The sequence below is a fragment of the Dipodomys merriami genome, unplaced genomic scaffold (genome assembly GCF_024711535.1).
Source record: "Dipodomys merriami isolate MVZ:Mamm:240054 unplaced genomic scaffold, mDipMer1.0.p SCAF_1638, whole genome shotgun sequence".
Taxonomy (NCBI): Eukaryota; Metazoa; Chordata; class Mammalia; order Rodentia; family Heteromyidae; genus Dipodomys; species Dipodomys merriami.
The window spans coordinates 73,370-90,115 of record NW_027202980.1 but is presented as its reverse complement, the minus strand read 5'-3'; the positions used below and the strand labels follow the sequence as shown (position 1 = coordinate 90,115).

The 16,746-nt window shown below is 41.7% G+C and overlaps 1 long non-coding RNA gene across 6 annotated transcripts in view; it reads right to left on the bottom strand.

Annotated features, from left to right (window-relative positions):
- LOC138828780 (uncharacterized) overlaps positions 1-14,677 on the bottom strand; it is a 40,623-nt gene extending 25,946 nt beyond the window's left edge. For 4 of the 6 annotated variants that reach the window (XR_011372353.1, XR_011372354.1, XR_011372357.1 and 1 more), the window contains exons 1-7: positions 14,645-14,677; positions 14,339-14,416; positions 12,571-12,933; positions 8,318-8,439; positions 6,765-6,803; positions 366-432; positions 2-105 (exon numbers count right to left, since the gene is read on the bottom strand). This is a non-coding gene — a long non-coding RNA (uncharacterized lncRNA). The remainder of the gene's footprint in view (position 1; positions 106-365; positions 433-6,764; positions 6,804-8,317; positions 8,440-12,570; positions 12,934-14,338; positions 14,417-14,644) is intronic. The other 2 variants (XR_011372356.1, XR_011372355.1) reach the window with 2 other exon arrangements.
- Between the last annotated feature and the right edge of the window lie 2,069 nt (positions 14,678-16,746).

The window sequence follows — 16,746 nt, the reverse complement described above, 5'->3', positions numbered from 1 at the left end:
CCCTAGGACTTAGGAGCAAACAGGACATCCTGATTATATCAGTTCCCTCTGTCCAGAGAGCATTGTGTGCCTGGGGCGTACTGGTTTACAGAATGTCTCCTGAGCCTGGGAAAGATAGGGATAAAAGGAAAAAGCATCCCATGTCCTGTGCATGAGCAGGCAATGGAATATATGTTGTATTAAATATTTCTCTGGATATAGCACCTCCCTGCCCACTCTGACCTTGGATATGCACATAGCTCACAAGTCACCAACAAAGAGCAAGGCTTTCGCTCTTACTTCCATATCGTAAATGGTTACTATCTCAGTTTTTATTCACTGAAGTGTCACAAATGAATCTCAATCACCAAGAAGTAATAACTTACCCTGGCCAGTTTGTCTGATTTGCAGGAGATGTGTTGGTAAAAACATCTGTTATCTCTTCAGAAAAATCTTCATCCCATGAAAAAAAATAAAGTTTTACATGAAAAACATTCCAGAAAAACTGCTGAGGATCACAAGAAAGGTGAGAAGGAAGAGGAGTGAATGCAGCAGAAGTATGCATAACAATTTAATGAGCATGGAATATGAGTGCTTATAGAATTTTTTCCTTTCCTTCTCAAGTTTTTATGATGCATTGTTATCATTATCCAGTCTTTTACTATTAAACTTAAATGCCCAATTAAGACAAACATTTCTGAGACTTTTCTTCCACCACTGGTTAAGCTGAAGCTACAGGCGTTAGGGATAATAATAATCACTCGGCCTTCTGAGATTTCTGGGCAGACTTTGTGGCCTTGCCAGCTCCAGCAGACTTATTGTCCACAGCTTTGATGCCACACAGCAACTGTCTCCTATCACAAACAGCAAGATGACCCAAAGGAGGATAGTCAGAGAAGCTCTCCACATACACAAGGCTTGCTGGAACCATATGAACCATGACAGCATCACTAGACTTCAGGAATTTAGGACTAGCTTCCAACTTCTTACAAGATCTCTGTTCAAGTTTCTCTTTCCACTCAGGAAACTTGCAAGCAATTTAAGCTGAATGACAATCCAGGACAGAGGCATAGTTAGCACTGATTTGGCCTGGATGGTTCAGGAAGGTCACCTGAGCAGTGAAGCTAAATGCTTCCTTGGGATCATTCTTGTTGTCATCACAAACGTTGCCACACCAAACATCTTTGGCTGACATGCTTATAGAATTTTTTTGTGTATAGTATGTCGATAGATGTTCTTAATGGGCTTATAAGAGAGGTGGGCATTATCACACGTTGGCAATAAAGATAATGAAGGCTGGAAGAGGTCAAGAATTTCCACAAGATTTCTTAGCAAAGGTTAGGAGTTAAACCTTGGCCTCCACTCTCAATGCTCTTTGCGTCACATTACAGAATAATGAATGGAGAGTATGAAGCAGATATTGTATAAAGTAAATGGAATTCAGGGCTGGGAATGTGGCTTAGTAGTAGAGTGTTTGCCTAGCATGCATGAAGCCCTGGGTTTGATTCCTCAGTACCACACAAACAGAAAGAGACAGAAGTGACCCTGTGGCACAAATGGTAGAGCACTAGCCTTCAGCACAAAGAGGCTCAGGAACAGAACCCAGGCCCTGAGTTCAAGCCCCAGGACCAGAAAAAAAGAAAAGAAAAAGAATTTAAAAAATGGAATTCAAGTTATGGGAAGAGTTTCAGGCAGAGAAAATGAGTGCCAAGATTAGGGGGTGAAAGCATAGCAGGAAGTTTAGTATGATCACAGCATTTAATGTAAACAAAGGAAAAAAACAACAAAGTAGGATCCAGCAAAGACTGGGCCTTTACACCCTAGTAAGATTCCAAAGATTCTAACGAAGAGATGAGGAACCACTGAATGATTTTTAGAACAGAGACAAGTAAGATCAAATTTAAATCAAAGGAAGATAATTTTAGTGGCTGAGTAGAGAACTGATCAGCACTAATCTAGGAACAAAAAAGGAAGTAAAATTGAGGGAATAATCCATGATCCAAGTGAGCAAGGTGATGTTTAAATCAGCGGGAGAAAGGATTAATGTTGGAAGGGTGCTAAGGAAAATGTTATCTTGATGATGGGAAAGCAGAACACCTCACTGAAGAAACATGCAAACATATGGGTAAGTCAAGAGCAAACTATAATCAAGACAGCCAAACATACTGTCAGGAAATATTCCTTCTCTCTTTACACAAATAAATCCTATCCATTCACTCACTTTGAGACCAGCCTAAGGTTTTAGCCTTTAGAATCTATATATTTTTTAATCAGCAGTCTATAGCTTAAAGGGCAAATTGTTACTGCTTTATCTGACCATTGTCCCCAAAATTTCCCGGGATTGGCGGGAAGAATGTATCATAGCTCATTTGTGCCTCTCCCTTGGCATTTAAGAGAAAGAATTAAAATGACTTAGCAATCCCAAGTATAAGATGGATTGTGAAGCTGATCTCATTAATACCATCCTTACCAATGTAACTCATTTAAACAACATTTAACTATATCCTAATATGAATAAAAATCTAAAACCTGACTCGTAGGTTGTCATCCAACTAAATCCTACTGGGTGCAAGAAATTAATCTGAAAATATAATGACATACCTATATCACAAAATATTGACAAAATGATCCAATAGCATGCAGAATTTTTTTTCACTTATATTTATCTCATTCTGTTCTAAAAAATTATTTAGTGTGTACTTAGAATGTAAATAATATTCCAATATATACATTTAATTTACAATGTTCAGATATACAATGTATTATGTTTGAGTGTTAATAAACTTATTTTTTGGTAAGTGTTGTGAACAAAATGAGGCAGGTCACTGCTGTGGCTCATGCCTGTAAACCTAGCTATTTGAGAGGTTGAGAATGGAGGATTATAATTTGAGGTCAGCCTTGGCAGCACAGTTTGTGAGATCCCTTCTCAGCCATAGCCTGTTATATTAGTATGTGCTCATCCTCCAACACTAATGTGAGAGTCCAAAATTAAGAGGATCTCAGTTCCAGCCCAGCATGGGCAGAAAATTTTAGGAGATTCCATCTCAACAGAGAGGCTGGACACAGTGGCAAGTGTCTGTGATCCTAACAATGACAGGAAGATGAAATCGGTAATTGTAGTTCAGGCATGCATCTTCCGATTTTGGGAGAGTCCTTCCTTTTTCCAAAGTCCCTCCAAAGCCCACACTTTATTCCTTTATTTATTTATTTTGTTATTGTTGTTTTTGGTGCCAGGACCACAGCTTGAACTCAGCTGATGTCTTACTAATCTGAACCACAACACCAGTCTGTCTTTTTCTTGCTAAGTGGAGATAGATCTAAACAGAATTTTCTGCCTGGCTGGCTTTAAACGTCCATCCTCCAGGTCTCAGCCTCCTGAGTAGCTGATTATAGTCGTGAGCCACCAGCACCATCCTACATAATTTCGATGCAACTTCTCCTCATCTCAATGCCAGTCACCAAATGCAAAGCCTCAGGCAAGTACTGTACCATGGAGTTACACCCCTAGCCTAATACTGGGCCACAATCCTGCCCAATATATACTTAATTCTGTGGAAAGTATTTGGTAGTGATCTTCCACCATTGTTTTACTTTGTTATGATGGTACTGGGGTTTGAGCTCAGCTCACTCAAACTTAGTAAGCAGACACTCTACCACTGAGCCATGCCTTGGGCCCTGCTTTCCCTTGACTATTTTCAGGGAGAGTATGGTTTCCTGCCTGGATGCATGCCTGAACTACAATTACCGATTTCATCTTCCTGTCATTGTTAGGATCACAGACACTTGCCACTGTGTCCAAAAATGCTGATAGAAAAAGATGACCAACACTACCGCAACAGCAGGTTCCTACATTTATCCCCCGTCAGCTACATCCGTTTTTATAGTACTTCATTGAGATATCATTAAATGCCAACATCACTGCTGAATTCTCAACAAATATCACTGAGGAGGGCTGGCACAGAGTGAGAGGAGTTGGGCAGGAGTCTCTTTTCAGAGTCATTTCTGGTGAATATATTAGACAAAAATCCAACTGTTTAGAAAATCCTTCAGAGTCCTCTGAATGGTATTTAAAGTTCAGGATTCCCATTCCTACACCAAACAGATGCTGATTACATGAACAAATGCAGTTAATTGCACAAAAAAAGTTTATAAATAACACAACTGTCATATTGAGGACTAATTAGAAAGAATGCAACTATCTAAACACATCACAATGGCTTTATGTGTTTCCTAAGTTAAGACTTCTAAAAAGCAGATTTTTTAATCTATTATATCTTTGGAATCATTAAAATAATTACCATCCCTTGCTTATGACTATTATGCCACTTATTGAATACATTATTTCATTTTTGTTTTGTTTTGTTTTGTTTTTGCCAGTCTCGGGGTCTGAACTCTGGGCCTGGGCACTGTCCCTCAGCTCTTCAGCTCTTCAGCTCAAGGCTAGTGCTCTACCACTTGAGCCACAGTGCCACTTCTGGCTTTTTCTGCTTATGTGGTACTGAGGAATCGAACCCAAGGCCTCATGCATGCAAGGCAAGCACTCTACCACTGAGACACCTTCCCAGCCTCTGAATAAAGTATTTCATTTAGTACTTATTTTAACAACCTGTAAGGAATTAGATTGGGTTACCTTACAGATGAGAAAAGAGCTCAGTATCACAGGTCACATGGCTTTAGTAAAAGACAGATCTTTATTTTGACTCAGTGGATAACTCCAAAGCCCATCATAGTTAACTGCCATCTCAATACTTCAGAAGAACATTAAGAACTTATGTTCAAAAAATCTTTTTTTCTTTTTTTGTGCAAGTCCTAGGGCATGAACTCAGGGTGTGGGTGCTGTCCCTGAGCTTCTTCAGCTCAAATCTAACACTCTATCACTTGAGCTACAGCTCCATTTTGGGCTTTTGGTAGTTACCTGGGGATGAGTCTCACAGACTTTGCTGGTGAGCTGGCTTTAAACCCATCCGGGGTCTCAGTTTCCTGAGTATCTAGGTTTACAGGTGTGAGCCACCAGTACCTGGTCAGAAAACATTTTCTAATCAGGAATCAAGCTTTTACATAGACTAAGGAATCATTTATTAGTAAGATGTTATACAATTGTCTAGTCTGACTTCTTAAACACGATGCTGAAGACAACAAACAAAAAAGAAAATGTCCCAGTCTGCATAAAATCCATACTAAAGGAGTAAGAAAAGTTTCTCACTGAGAAATATTTGCTTTGTAGAAAACTTGAAGACTAGTTATTTTACAGTTGATGAGAAATAGAAAAAAATCAAATGAGGTTTAGAGATATCAGTGGCAAGCACACTGACAGTTCAAAGAAGTAAAACAGAGAGCCATCTTTAAAAGCACTGACATTTGGAAAATTTTAATCTGGCAGCTCTCAAACATGCTCGTCTCAGGACCTCTTAATACTCTTAAATTTTGAGAGCTCCCAAAGAGCTAATTAAAAAGGTAAGGTGGCTCAGTGGTAGAGTGCTTGCCTTGCATGCATGAGGTCCTGGGTTCGATTCCTCGGCACCACATAAGTAGAAAAAGCCAGAGGTGGCACTGTGGCTCAAGTGAGAGAGCGCTAGCCTTGAGCTGAAGAGCTGAGGGACAGTGCCCAGACCCAGAGTTTAGGCCCCGCAACCGACAAAAAAAAATGTAAGTAGAGCCAGGAACTGGTGCCTCTCACCAGTAATCCTGGCTACACACTCAGGAGACTGAGATCTATAGATTGCTATTAAAAGGTAGCTGGAGCAGGAAAGTCAATGAGATTCTTATCTCCAATAAACCACTCAGAAAACAAAACAAAACAAACCCAGAAGTACAACTATAACTCAAGTGGTAGACTGCAGCTCCGGATCAATGCCTAAGTGCTGAATTCAAGCCCCAGGACTGGCACAAAAATAAATAAATTAAATAAAAAATAGGGGATACACATGCATTAGCATGTGCACGCACACACACAAGAGAAACAGACAGATATGTTAAAAAGTAGAACTCAGGTAATGAGCAAAGCATCAGGTATTGAGTCCTAGTTTCACAACCCAAACAAAAGAAAATTTAGAACTCAAGTGCTTATGGTAGTTTTGTAAATTTAAGAACAAAAACACTGGGGATGGGAAGGTGGCTCAGTGGTAGAGTGTTTGTCTTGTATGCATGAGGCCTTGAGTTCAATTACTGAGCACCACATAAGCAGAAAAAGTTGTAAGTGGCGCTGTGGCTCAAGTGGTAGAATACTAGCACTGAGCTAAAGAGCTGAGGGTCAGCACTCAAGCCCAGAGTTTACTCCCCACAACTCACCAAAAAGAAAGAAAAGAAACACTACTTATTAATATACGCTTATTGAAAAACACTGTATTTTCCAAAAAAGGTAAAATTTCAGCAGAATAGTCCCATTGTTTTACATCTTTAATAAATCTCTTCATCCTTTAGCCTAATGAAAGACACCTGTATTCTCTCATCTGCTTTTATACTGTCTGTTGGGTTATGTTGTTTCAAGTATATGCAGAAAAACTACCTTACAAAGTCACTTAGTTAGAAAAGGAAGAAGTATTTTAGTTGCCTTCTCAGATTATCAATAAAGCTAATGCTGGCATACTCCTTAATATTACACTAAAACTCAACTAGTGGTCATCTCTTAAAATTTAGTTGTAATGAGATACATAGCAATGAGCCTGAAGCTATACCATAAGATTTTCTGCTTGGATGTATTAAATTAAAATCAGTTAGTCTTTTCTTTTCTTTTGCCTGTACATGATTTGCTAACATCACACATTAAATAATGGGAAAATACTCACACCGAGTGACACAAATCTTCCAAATGCTGACCAACTGTCCTGAAATCAATGAATATAGCTGTTATTATCAACACAGATTTCATCAGCATAGTCTGTAAACAGCACTGGGAAGCTACAAAGCTCAACAGAGCAATAAATACATTCTACAAAATTGAAACTTAGTTTGAATGTGTATCATGACTCATACATCGTTGCTTTTCTCATTGAAAAGGCTCATTTCATTCACTTTTAAGAAATGTTCACCAAATAAAATTCTAGTCTCTATGACCACTTGTATACTTCAGAGTGAAAATGTCATTCCATGGCAAAGTAAATAGTTCATTTAAACACTACAAATGGGCTAGGCACTGGTGGCTCATGCTTGTAATCCTAGCTACTGAGGAAATTAAGATCTAAGGATCATGGGTCAAAGCCAGTCCAGACAGAAAAGTCTGTGAGACTCTTATCTCCAATAAACTACTCAGAAGAAGCCAGAAGTGGTGCAGTGGTTCAAGTGGTAGAGCACTACCCATGAGCAAAAAAGCTTAGGGCAACATCCAAGCCCTGAGTTCAAATCCTAGGACCAGCTTTAAAAAAAAGACAAAACTTAGTTCATTGGATTCCACTTTCTTAAAATAGCCAATTAGCAGAGAATATGTCTTAGAAATATATCTAATTAAATGTTAAAATTAAACAACCCTTAAGATTCATTTGTCCAGAAATTACATTTTATACTAACTGCCACATTACCTAATTACTATAAAAAATGAGCAGCTTCAACATTCATATTTTCTAAGAGATACAGGCTTTAAATTGTGGAGGCAGGGAGGGGGAAGAGTGCCACTCACGTTTTAGGTACTACCAACTTTTCTGCCTCAATTCAAGATGGAATTAAGGATCCCACAAGTCATGAGGCACAGATGAAGTATCCAGAGATATAAAGAAACATCAGCCAAACTGAGGACAAACTCTGAAAAAGCAATCTTTAACTGTAATCACTGGCAGGGGTGTATGAACAATATCAGTATGAGGGATGATAAGAGAAGTCTGACAGGGAAAAAAAAAAGAAGACATAAGCAAGAGGCTGACGTGTTTGAACACCTAGATGGGGGAAAGTTGCAAAAAAAATTCTACATGAAAATTCTTACTGCAAAAAAGAGAGAGATGCAGGGTACCAGTGGCTATCCCTGTCAGACTGCTACTAAGGCAGCTGAGATCTGGGGATCATAGTTGGAAGCCAGCGTAGGAAGAAAACTCCGTGAGACTCCTATCTCTAATCACACACAAAAAAAAGCTGGAAGTAGAGGTGTGGCTCAAGTCCTTAAAGGTCTAACTTTAAGCAAAGAAGGTCAGGGACAGCAAGCAGACCTTGAGTTCAAGCCCCAGGACCAGCACAGGTGTTGTGCGTGCACACACACAAACACACAAATCACTCTAGTAATAATAAATAATCTAGTAATAATAATAATAATAATAATAATAATAATAATAATAAATACCCTAGTAATAATAAATACTCTAGTAATAATAAATACATTGCATCTTCCCACTCCGATTCTGAATTTTCATATTACCTTTTTTCTCTTCTTCCTCTTCCTCAAAAAATTCTGCTAGGGAAAATGCTTCTGAGTTGTTCTAATTCAAATATTAGAGCCTCTAATTCTTCTCCACTCAGAGAGTTAAGGAAAGATTTCACCTGAATGAAAATAATAAAATATTGTGTAAATATTAATGAAAAAAATCTCATAAGGAGAAAAGACTGAAGAGCTCATGCCAGCACAGCTCTGTGTGTGTGTGTGTGAGTGTGTGTGTGTGTATGTGTGTGTGTGTTTGTGTTGGTCCTAGGGCTTGAACTCAAGGCCTGGGTGCTTACCTTTTGTGCTCAAGTCTAGCACTCCATTATTTGAACCACAGCACAACTTCCAGGTTTTTGGTGTTTAATTGGAGATAAAAGTCTCACAGACACTCTTATCTGAGCTGGCTTCCCACCATAATCATCAGATTTCAGTCTCCTAAGTAGCTAGGATTGCAGTACCCAGTTCTAATTTTTTTTTATTTTTTACAGATCCTGGAGCTTGACCCGGGAGCTATCCCTGAGGCTCTTTGTTCTCAAGGATAGCGATATACACTTGGAGCTACAAGACTACTTCCAGCTTTCTGAGTTGTTTATCAAAAATAACCTGTCTGGTCTGGCTTTCAATTAACCTCAGATCTCAGCCTCCTGAGCTAGGATTAGAGCCAGAACTAATTTTTTTAATAACCGTAACACTAGGATAGTGTTTATTACTAGGATACGGTTTAGTAACAGTAGCACAGAAGACGCTAACAGAGCTAAAAACAAGAAACCAACATCCCTGGCTCTTTCTCCCTCCTTTCTTCTCCAACCCTTCACTTCTGAGCTAAACCAGCAGCTGCCCACAGAGGCTGATTCTCTAGAGAGATGTATGCATTCTACGGCTGTATCTAAAAAATGCCCCCGGTTGTTTCATTTCTCCTATCTCTGCATGGTGAGTGGGGAGCCCAAGGCCAGACAGTTCTTTGCTTCCCAAAGTAACATGCTCTGCTACACTGGATTTGCCCACCAGGGGTGCTGTTCGCTGAGAGCCCTGCCCACAGAAATTCCACAGGCCACTCAAGTCCCCTCCCTGGGCCTTTGGCTTCCCTACCCCAAAAACTCAGGTTGAAGGAATGATTGTCAGTCCACATTCCCTACAACCACATGCTTTCACCATTATTCACCATATTCCACCCATCTCATCTATTAGGATCCCTTCCATCTTTCTACCGTTTCTCTCACATTTCTTTTTTTCTTTTTTGGCCTCGGTCGTGGGGCTTGTACTCTGGGCCTGGGCGCTGTCCCTCAGCTCTTCAGGTCAAGGCTAGCGCTCTAACACTTGAGCCACAGTGCCACTTTCGGCTTTTTCTTTTTGCTTATGTGGTGCTGAGGGCCTCAGGCATGCAAGGCAAGCACTCTACCACTGAGTCACCTTCTCAGCCCCACACATTTCTATGACCTTTTTAATTACAAAGAAATCAATAGAAGAAAAATAGAGCCAAAAGAAAGCATTACGAAACTCTGAATACTTTCCATCTCTTTTCCACTTGGAGGAGAAACTGTTGGTGTTCAGGAGAAAGGAATTGAGGTTCTCAGGAAACTACAAGAAGGCAAGAGGGCTGACAAGAGAAAGAAAACCATCCTTAAACATGAATGCAAGGGTAGGAATGTCGCTTAGTGGTAGAGTGCTTGCCTAGCATGCATGAAGCCATGGGTTGGATTCCTCTGGACCATATACACAGAAAAAACTGGATATGGGGCTGTGGCTCAAGTGGTAGAGTGCTAGCCTTGAGCAAAAGGATCTCAGGGACAGTGCCCAGGTCCTGAGTTCAACCCCCAAGTCTGACAAAAAAAAAAAAAAAAGAATGCAGCCAGGTGTCAGTGATACACACCTGTAATCCTAGCTACTTGGGAGGCTGAACGGATCTGAAAATCACTGTGCAAAGTTTGATCCCTTTTGCCCAGAGACACCGGCACCCATTTATCTCAAGGAAAAGCAACAAAGGCCCTTCAGGGATGCTATAGGTCTCTAAGATTGAAGCCTCCCCGCCCCCACTTCTGAAGGACATGAAGGAGACACAAAGCTATTGTGCAGATGGCATTATCTCTGAAGAACACCTGGCTATTGTGGGAAGGAGATGCACAGGGGGTCAAGGATGGAGATGATCTACAAAGTGCGTTCTGTTGGAGATCAAAGAAGGATCGCTTCAGAGGAACTTCACACTTGGAGAATCCAAAAAGGAACTTATGTCAAGATGGAGGAAACCCACACTTTCCTTCTGTGGCCATCAAAGAGATGCCAAGGTCTCTGCTGTGTGCTTTCCCATTTTCTCACATACTGCCTGGGTCCTATAATAGCCCACACTATGTAATCCTCACCACTAAATTCCCATGAGAATTCACCTCAAGTGAAGGTAAAGTCTACTTTGTACTGTGTGGGCTATGGCCCTAAGCAGGATATAAATCCATCCAAGACATGTTTACAATCTGGATCTGAAGCAAAAACAAAACAAAACAAAACAAAACAAAAAACCCATGGCCTGAATCTGGATGCTAGTGGCTCATGCCTATAATCCTAGCTCTTCAGAAAGGCAGAGACCTTGGTTTGAAGCCAGCCTAGGCAGAAAAGTCTGTGAGAGCCTGATCTCCAATGAATCAGCAAAGAATTGGGAACAGGAGCTGGGAAGGTGGCTTAGTGGTAGAGTGCTTGCCTACCATGGCTGAATCCCTGGGTTCAATTCCTCAGGGCCACATACACAGAAAAGCCAGAAATAGCGCTGTGGTTCAAGTGGTAGAATACTAGCCTTGACCAAAAGAAGCTTAGGAACAGTGCCCAGGACCTGAATTCAAGCTCCACGACTGGCAAAAAAGGGTTGGAAATGGAGCTGTGGTTGATATGGTAAAGTACCAGTCTTAAGCAATAAAAGCCAAATGAGAGCTCCAGGCCCTGAGTCCAAGCCCTAGTACTAGCACAATTATAAATGCACACGCACACACACACACACACACACACACACACACACACACACACACACACACACACAGAGTTTAGAAGGGGGAAGAAATGAATTAGAAAGGGTTGAGAGAAGGTTGAGACGATATGAATTCCTGCTGATCTTGTCACCACAGTGAGTCAGGCAAAAGTTCTGTTTCCTTTCCAGCTATGCTGACTCACTCCTCTAGAGGTAGAGATAGGAGAACCATAGTGGAAGGCTAGCCAAGACAAAATTTAGTGAGAATCTACCGAAAAAGGAGGAAGAGGAGGACGAGGAGGACGAGGAGGAGGAGAAGGAGGAGGAGGAGGAGGAACAGGAGGAGGAAGAGGGGGAGGGGAGGAGGAGCAGGAGGAGGAGGAGGAAGAGGAGGAGGAGAGAAGGAGGAGGAAGAAGAGGAGGAGGAGGAGGAAAAGACACTGGTGGCTCACATATGTACTACTAGCTATTAGGAGGCTGAGATCTGAAGGTCAAATTCTCAGCCAGCCCAAACAGAAAACCCTCTGAGTCTTATATCCAACCATCCAGCAAAAGACAGGAAGTAGAGGTGTGGCTCAAGGGGTAGAATGCCAGCCTTGAGCCTCAAAGCCCTGAATTCAAACTATAATACAAATACTTAAAAACAAATCCAGACATGATAATGCATGACTATAATCCCAGCTACTCTGGAGGCAAAGGTAGAATGACTGTGGTCCAAGGTCAGTAGGAGTAAAAACATGATACCCCTATCTGAGGGAAACAAAGAAAGAAAGAAACCCCAAAAGTAAACAGGACTGAGGGTATAGGTAATATAGTAGAGTACTTGCCTGGTAAATGTGAGACCTTAAATTCAATCCCAAGCACCACAAAATAATCCAGTTTTGTTTGTAGTTTCTTAGGTATCTCTGGGAAGGTATGTGGAAAAGAGATTTCCCAAATAGAAAAGGGACCCTCTGGACACTGGTGGCTCATGCCTTTAATCCTAGCTACTCAGGAGGCTGAGATCTGAGGATCACAGTTCAAAGCCAGCCAATGCAGGAACATCTGTGAGACTCATCTCCAATTAACCACCAGAAAACCAGAAGTGTGCTGTGACTCAAGTTGTAGGGAACTGAAGAGCTCAAGATCAGTCCCCAGACCCAGAGCTCAAGTCGCATGACTGACAAAAAAAAGAAAGAAAAAGAAAGAAAAGGGAACCCTACTAGATTTTCCATGCCCCACTGTGACCCTTGAGGAAATTAGATTAACAATACAAGCTTGAAGTCATTCACAAAACCTCACACAAGTTAGCTGATAGTACCTTGCCAGTTGCCAGGAGTGGGAGAATTTGACGGCTTCTGCCAAACAGAGAATTAGGGGCTTCGTAAGTGACCTTCATGTCTCTATGTGGGTTGGAGCTCCTCATTCACAAACTGGTCACTTGGATGAAGGGTAGCCTAGCAACTTCTCTATTATCCTTTTATTGTTTTTCTTCTTTTTTTTTTTTTTTGCTACTGTTATGCAAGAGTGGCACAGTGGATCTGGATTGGCAAAGGAGTTTTGTGACATGGAAGTCTGCTCTTCGTGATCCTATTTAAGATATTCATTCTGGTCATAGATTTACCAGAAAGAGTCACTTTTTATTCCCATACCTATTTACTTCTCTGAGGCAGAAATGTTTACTCTACATGTGGAAAAAAGAAAAAGAAAAAGAAAGTGTTAGAAAGAAGGCAGTTCTGTGGGTTTTTGAAACAGTTGACTCAACTTCTTGTGGTTCAGCCCATTATTTGTTGTTATTGATGTGGGGCTTGAACTCTGGTCCTGGGTGCTGTCCCTCAGCTCTTCAGCTCAAGGCGAGCACTCTATCAGTTGAGCCATAGTGCCACTTCCAGTTTTCTGGTGGTTTACTGGAGATAAGAGTCTCACAGACTTTACTGCCCACGCTGGCTTTGAACCAGGATCCTCAGCTCTCATGTCTTCTGAGTAGCTAGGATTAAAGGTGTGAGTCACCAGCACCCAGCCAGACTGTTTATTTTTTAGGCGGGTTATACCCTCACTCCTAATTCCAGCTTAATTTTTTGAATATATTTTCTAACTTCCCTATTACCTTACCCTGCCTATATTATCCCAACTATGGTTTCTTTTGAATTGTTAATAGATTGCAGAAAATTTAGTAGAAATCATATCTTGAATTTGGAGGGTAAGCTCATGCAAACATGTTTGCCAGTCCTGGGGATTGAACTCAGGACCTGAGCACTGTCCCTTGATCAAGGCTAACACTCTACCACTTGAGTCATAGCTTCACATAGCTTTTTGGTGGTTCATTGGAGATAAAAGTTTCATGGGCTTTCCTGCCTGGGTTGGCTTTGAACCACAATCCTCATATCTCAGCCTCCTGAGTAGCTAGGATGACAGATGTGAGCCACCAGTACTTGGCTCATATATTGAATTTTCAATGTGAATCTTTTCTCAGGCTGATGAATGGGATTTTCTCCTGCAAAGCTGAGAAGAGACAGTACCTACAACTTCAGATCAGCCCAGCAATTCTGAGTTAATAACTAACCACTCTAGCACACTGTTGCTAGGCAAAGATATCCAGTAGTCAGGGTGAATTAAACACATTTTCCAACACACAACATTTTTGCTTATAATCATCTTTTCACATACAACTCCATCACACATTAGGGAGCACCTGAGAAAACTCAAACAAGGCTGGGGAAAAGAAAAAAAGACAATTACAATTCGGGCACTGATGGCTCACAACAGTAATCCTAGCTACTCAGGAGACTAATATTTGAGGATCATGGTTCAAAGCCAGCCCAGGCTGGAATGTCCTTAAGACTTTTATCTCCAATGTACCACCAAAAAGCCAGAAGTGGAACTGTGGCACAAGGGGTAGTATACTAGCCTTGAGTAGAAAAATTCAGAAACAGAGCCCAGGTCCTGAGTTCAAGCCTCAGGACCAGAACATGCACCCGTGCGTGATTGCGTGCATGCATGCGTGCACATGTGCACGCACGCACGCACACACACACACACACACACACACACACACACACACACACACACACACACACAAAATGGCTCACCATTTCCTTCCCAAGATACCTGGCTCCAGAAAGCACCACAGCATCACTATTTGCAGTGCCCATGAGACAATCGACATCCTATAAAAGACAAGTGTTGTGTTTAGATCAAATGTTTGCTCTTGTATGTAAAGCATGGTTACCTTGACAATGAAGGCCACCCGTATGAAGCACTAAGCACTGTCCCGTATGAAGTTTGCCATGTATGTCAATTCACTTCATCCTGGCAGTAATTAGCTTGAAAGGAAAGCTATGATGCTCTCATTTAACAGAGCAGAAAGTTGAGAATGAAGGAATACAGGATCTTACTCATAAACAGTCCTTAAGATGGTGACAGGCCTGTAGCCTGGGTAACCTAGTTCTGAAATCAAGTTCCAAAAAGAATGTCCTCATTATAATGACCTCACAATTCTAGTTGACCAAGAACTCAGGGAGGGGCAACGATGTGTGCCAGGGGAAGGCAGCAAATGTGATAATCTTGGTGATGGGCTGGACCTATCAGTTGTGAAATAACCAAAAAACAACTTGGAACACATAGGAGTGAATTCAGCAGGAGCATCTGCTCCAGGTCTCAGCAGGAAACAAATGCCCCATGGAAAGCCCAGTACTAGTAGATCATGCCTATTATCCTAGCTATTCAGGCAGCTGAGGTTTGAAGATCAAGATTTGAAGCCAGCCTTGGCAGAAAAGTCTGTAAGACTCTGATCTCCAATTGATCAAAAAGGAAGAAGTGGAGCTCTCTTGAGTAAATCAAAACAAGCAAGAGAGACTCAGAGTCTAAGTACTTGTACACCCCCCCACACACACAAACAAATTCAGTTCACTTTTGTGAACCAACTGGAAGAAAGAAGTGATGGGTAGGAGATTAAAGAATAAACAAGGGCCACTGAGCCACATGGAGATTGGCAGCAAAAGAGAGCTGTGGATTCCCCGAGGTCAAAGGAGATGAAAGCTCAGAAGAAGTGCTATCAGAGTCCACAGAGAGTCAGATTTGTGCACCAGGGGCCCTCCATCAGGGGCCACAAAGATGGAACCCATGATGATTACCAGTGTCACACTGAATCAAGAAAGCACTAGAGAAGCGCCTAGGCCTCCTTCCTGCCTCCCACCGACCCAACCCAGCCAAACACATTCAAGTGTAGTAGTTCACTGGCCCCTTTCCATGTGAGACCAACCAGCAAAACTCATCCAGGTGAAGTGTTCTAGAAGGACCAATCTCCCAGGAGAGGAAATGGGTCAGAAGAGCTTCAAAATAGATTTGGAGAGAGCTGAAAACTCAATTATATAAGACAGCTTTGGCCGAGGAATGGTAACCCAGTGGAAACTTTCACTGTAACCTTCACCGTACAATGTGAATGGTTGACACCCGCAGAGAAAGGAGAGGTTCCCCAATGCCCCACTGAGCAGCATCAAGCAGAGAAAATTAAAAGATTCTCTTCATTTGAATGAAGGTCAAGCACATCTCTACCAAATCTGTAGAAGAGTGTGCTGTAGCATACTGCTTTATTTTGTTGTTGTCTTCTCTGGAGGCTGGCACTGGGACGTGAACTCAGGGTCTGGGCTTGTCCCTGAATCTTTTTTGCTTGTTTGTATGTTTTGCTCAGGGCTACCACTTTTCCACTCGGGCTACATCTCCATTTCTGGCTTTCTGGGTTGATTAATTGGAGATAAAAATCTCATGATGGAGCTGGGAAAGTGGCTCAGTGGTAGAGCATTTGCCTTGCATGCCTGAAGACCTGGGTTCAATTCCTCAGCACCACATAAGCAAAAAGAAAAAAGCCGGAAGTGGCACTGTGGCTCAAGTGGTAGAGTGCTATACTTGAGGGACAGCGCACAGCCCAGAGTTCAGGCCCCACCACTGGACCCCCCCCCAAAAAAAAATTAAACAAAAGAAACCACCAGAAGTGGAGCTGTGACTCAAGTGGTAGAGTGCCAGCCTTGAGCAAAAAATAATTCAGGGACAGTGTCCAGGACTGGTACAAAAAGAAAAAGCAAGAAAACAAACAAAAAAACAGCCAATAATAAGCAGAAAGCCCACAAGGGTGAAAACAAAGATGGGATGAATAAATCTTTTCAATGCTAACAAAGCAATTGTTCCCAGAGAAGGATAAATGAGTAGATAAACCTACTGGGAGCTTCTATTCTGGATGCTTGGGTCTCTGCAGAGAACAGAAATTTTAGAAGAAGAAAAAGCAAAGAAAGATGGAAAAGGAAGTAGGAGGCGGGCTTCACTCTGAAGCTTCACCTCTTCCTCTTCCTCCCTGTCACTCTAATGCCTCCAAGTCCATTCATCCCCAGGACCTAGGTTTGCTCAGGTAAGGGATTTGCAGAGAAAGAACTCTCCCATCTCTCCCCTGTTTCTTGTCTGTGCTTTTTGGTGGATTAACTTTGTTGGTCCTGAGTAATAGCCT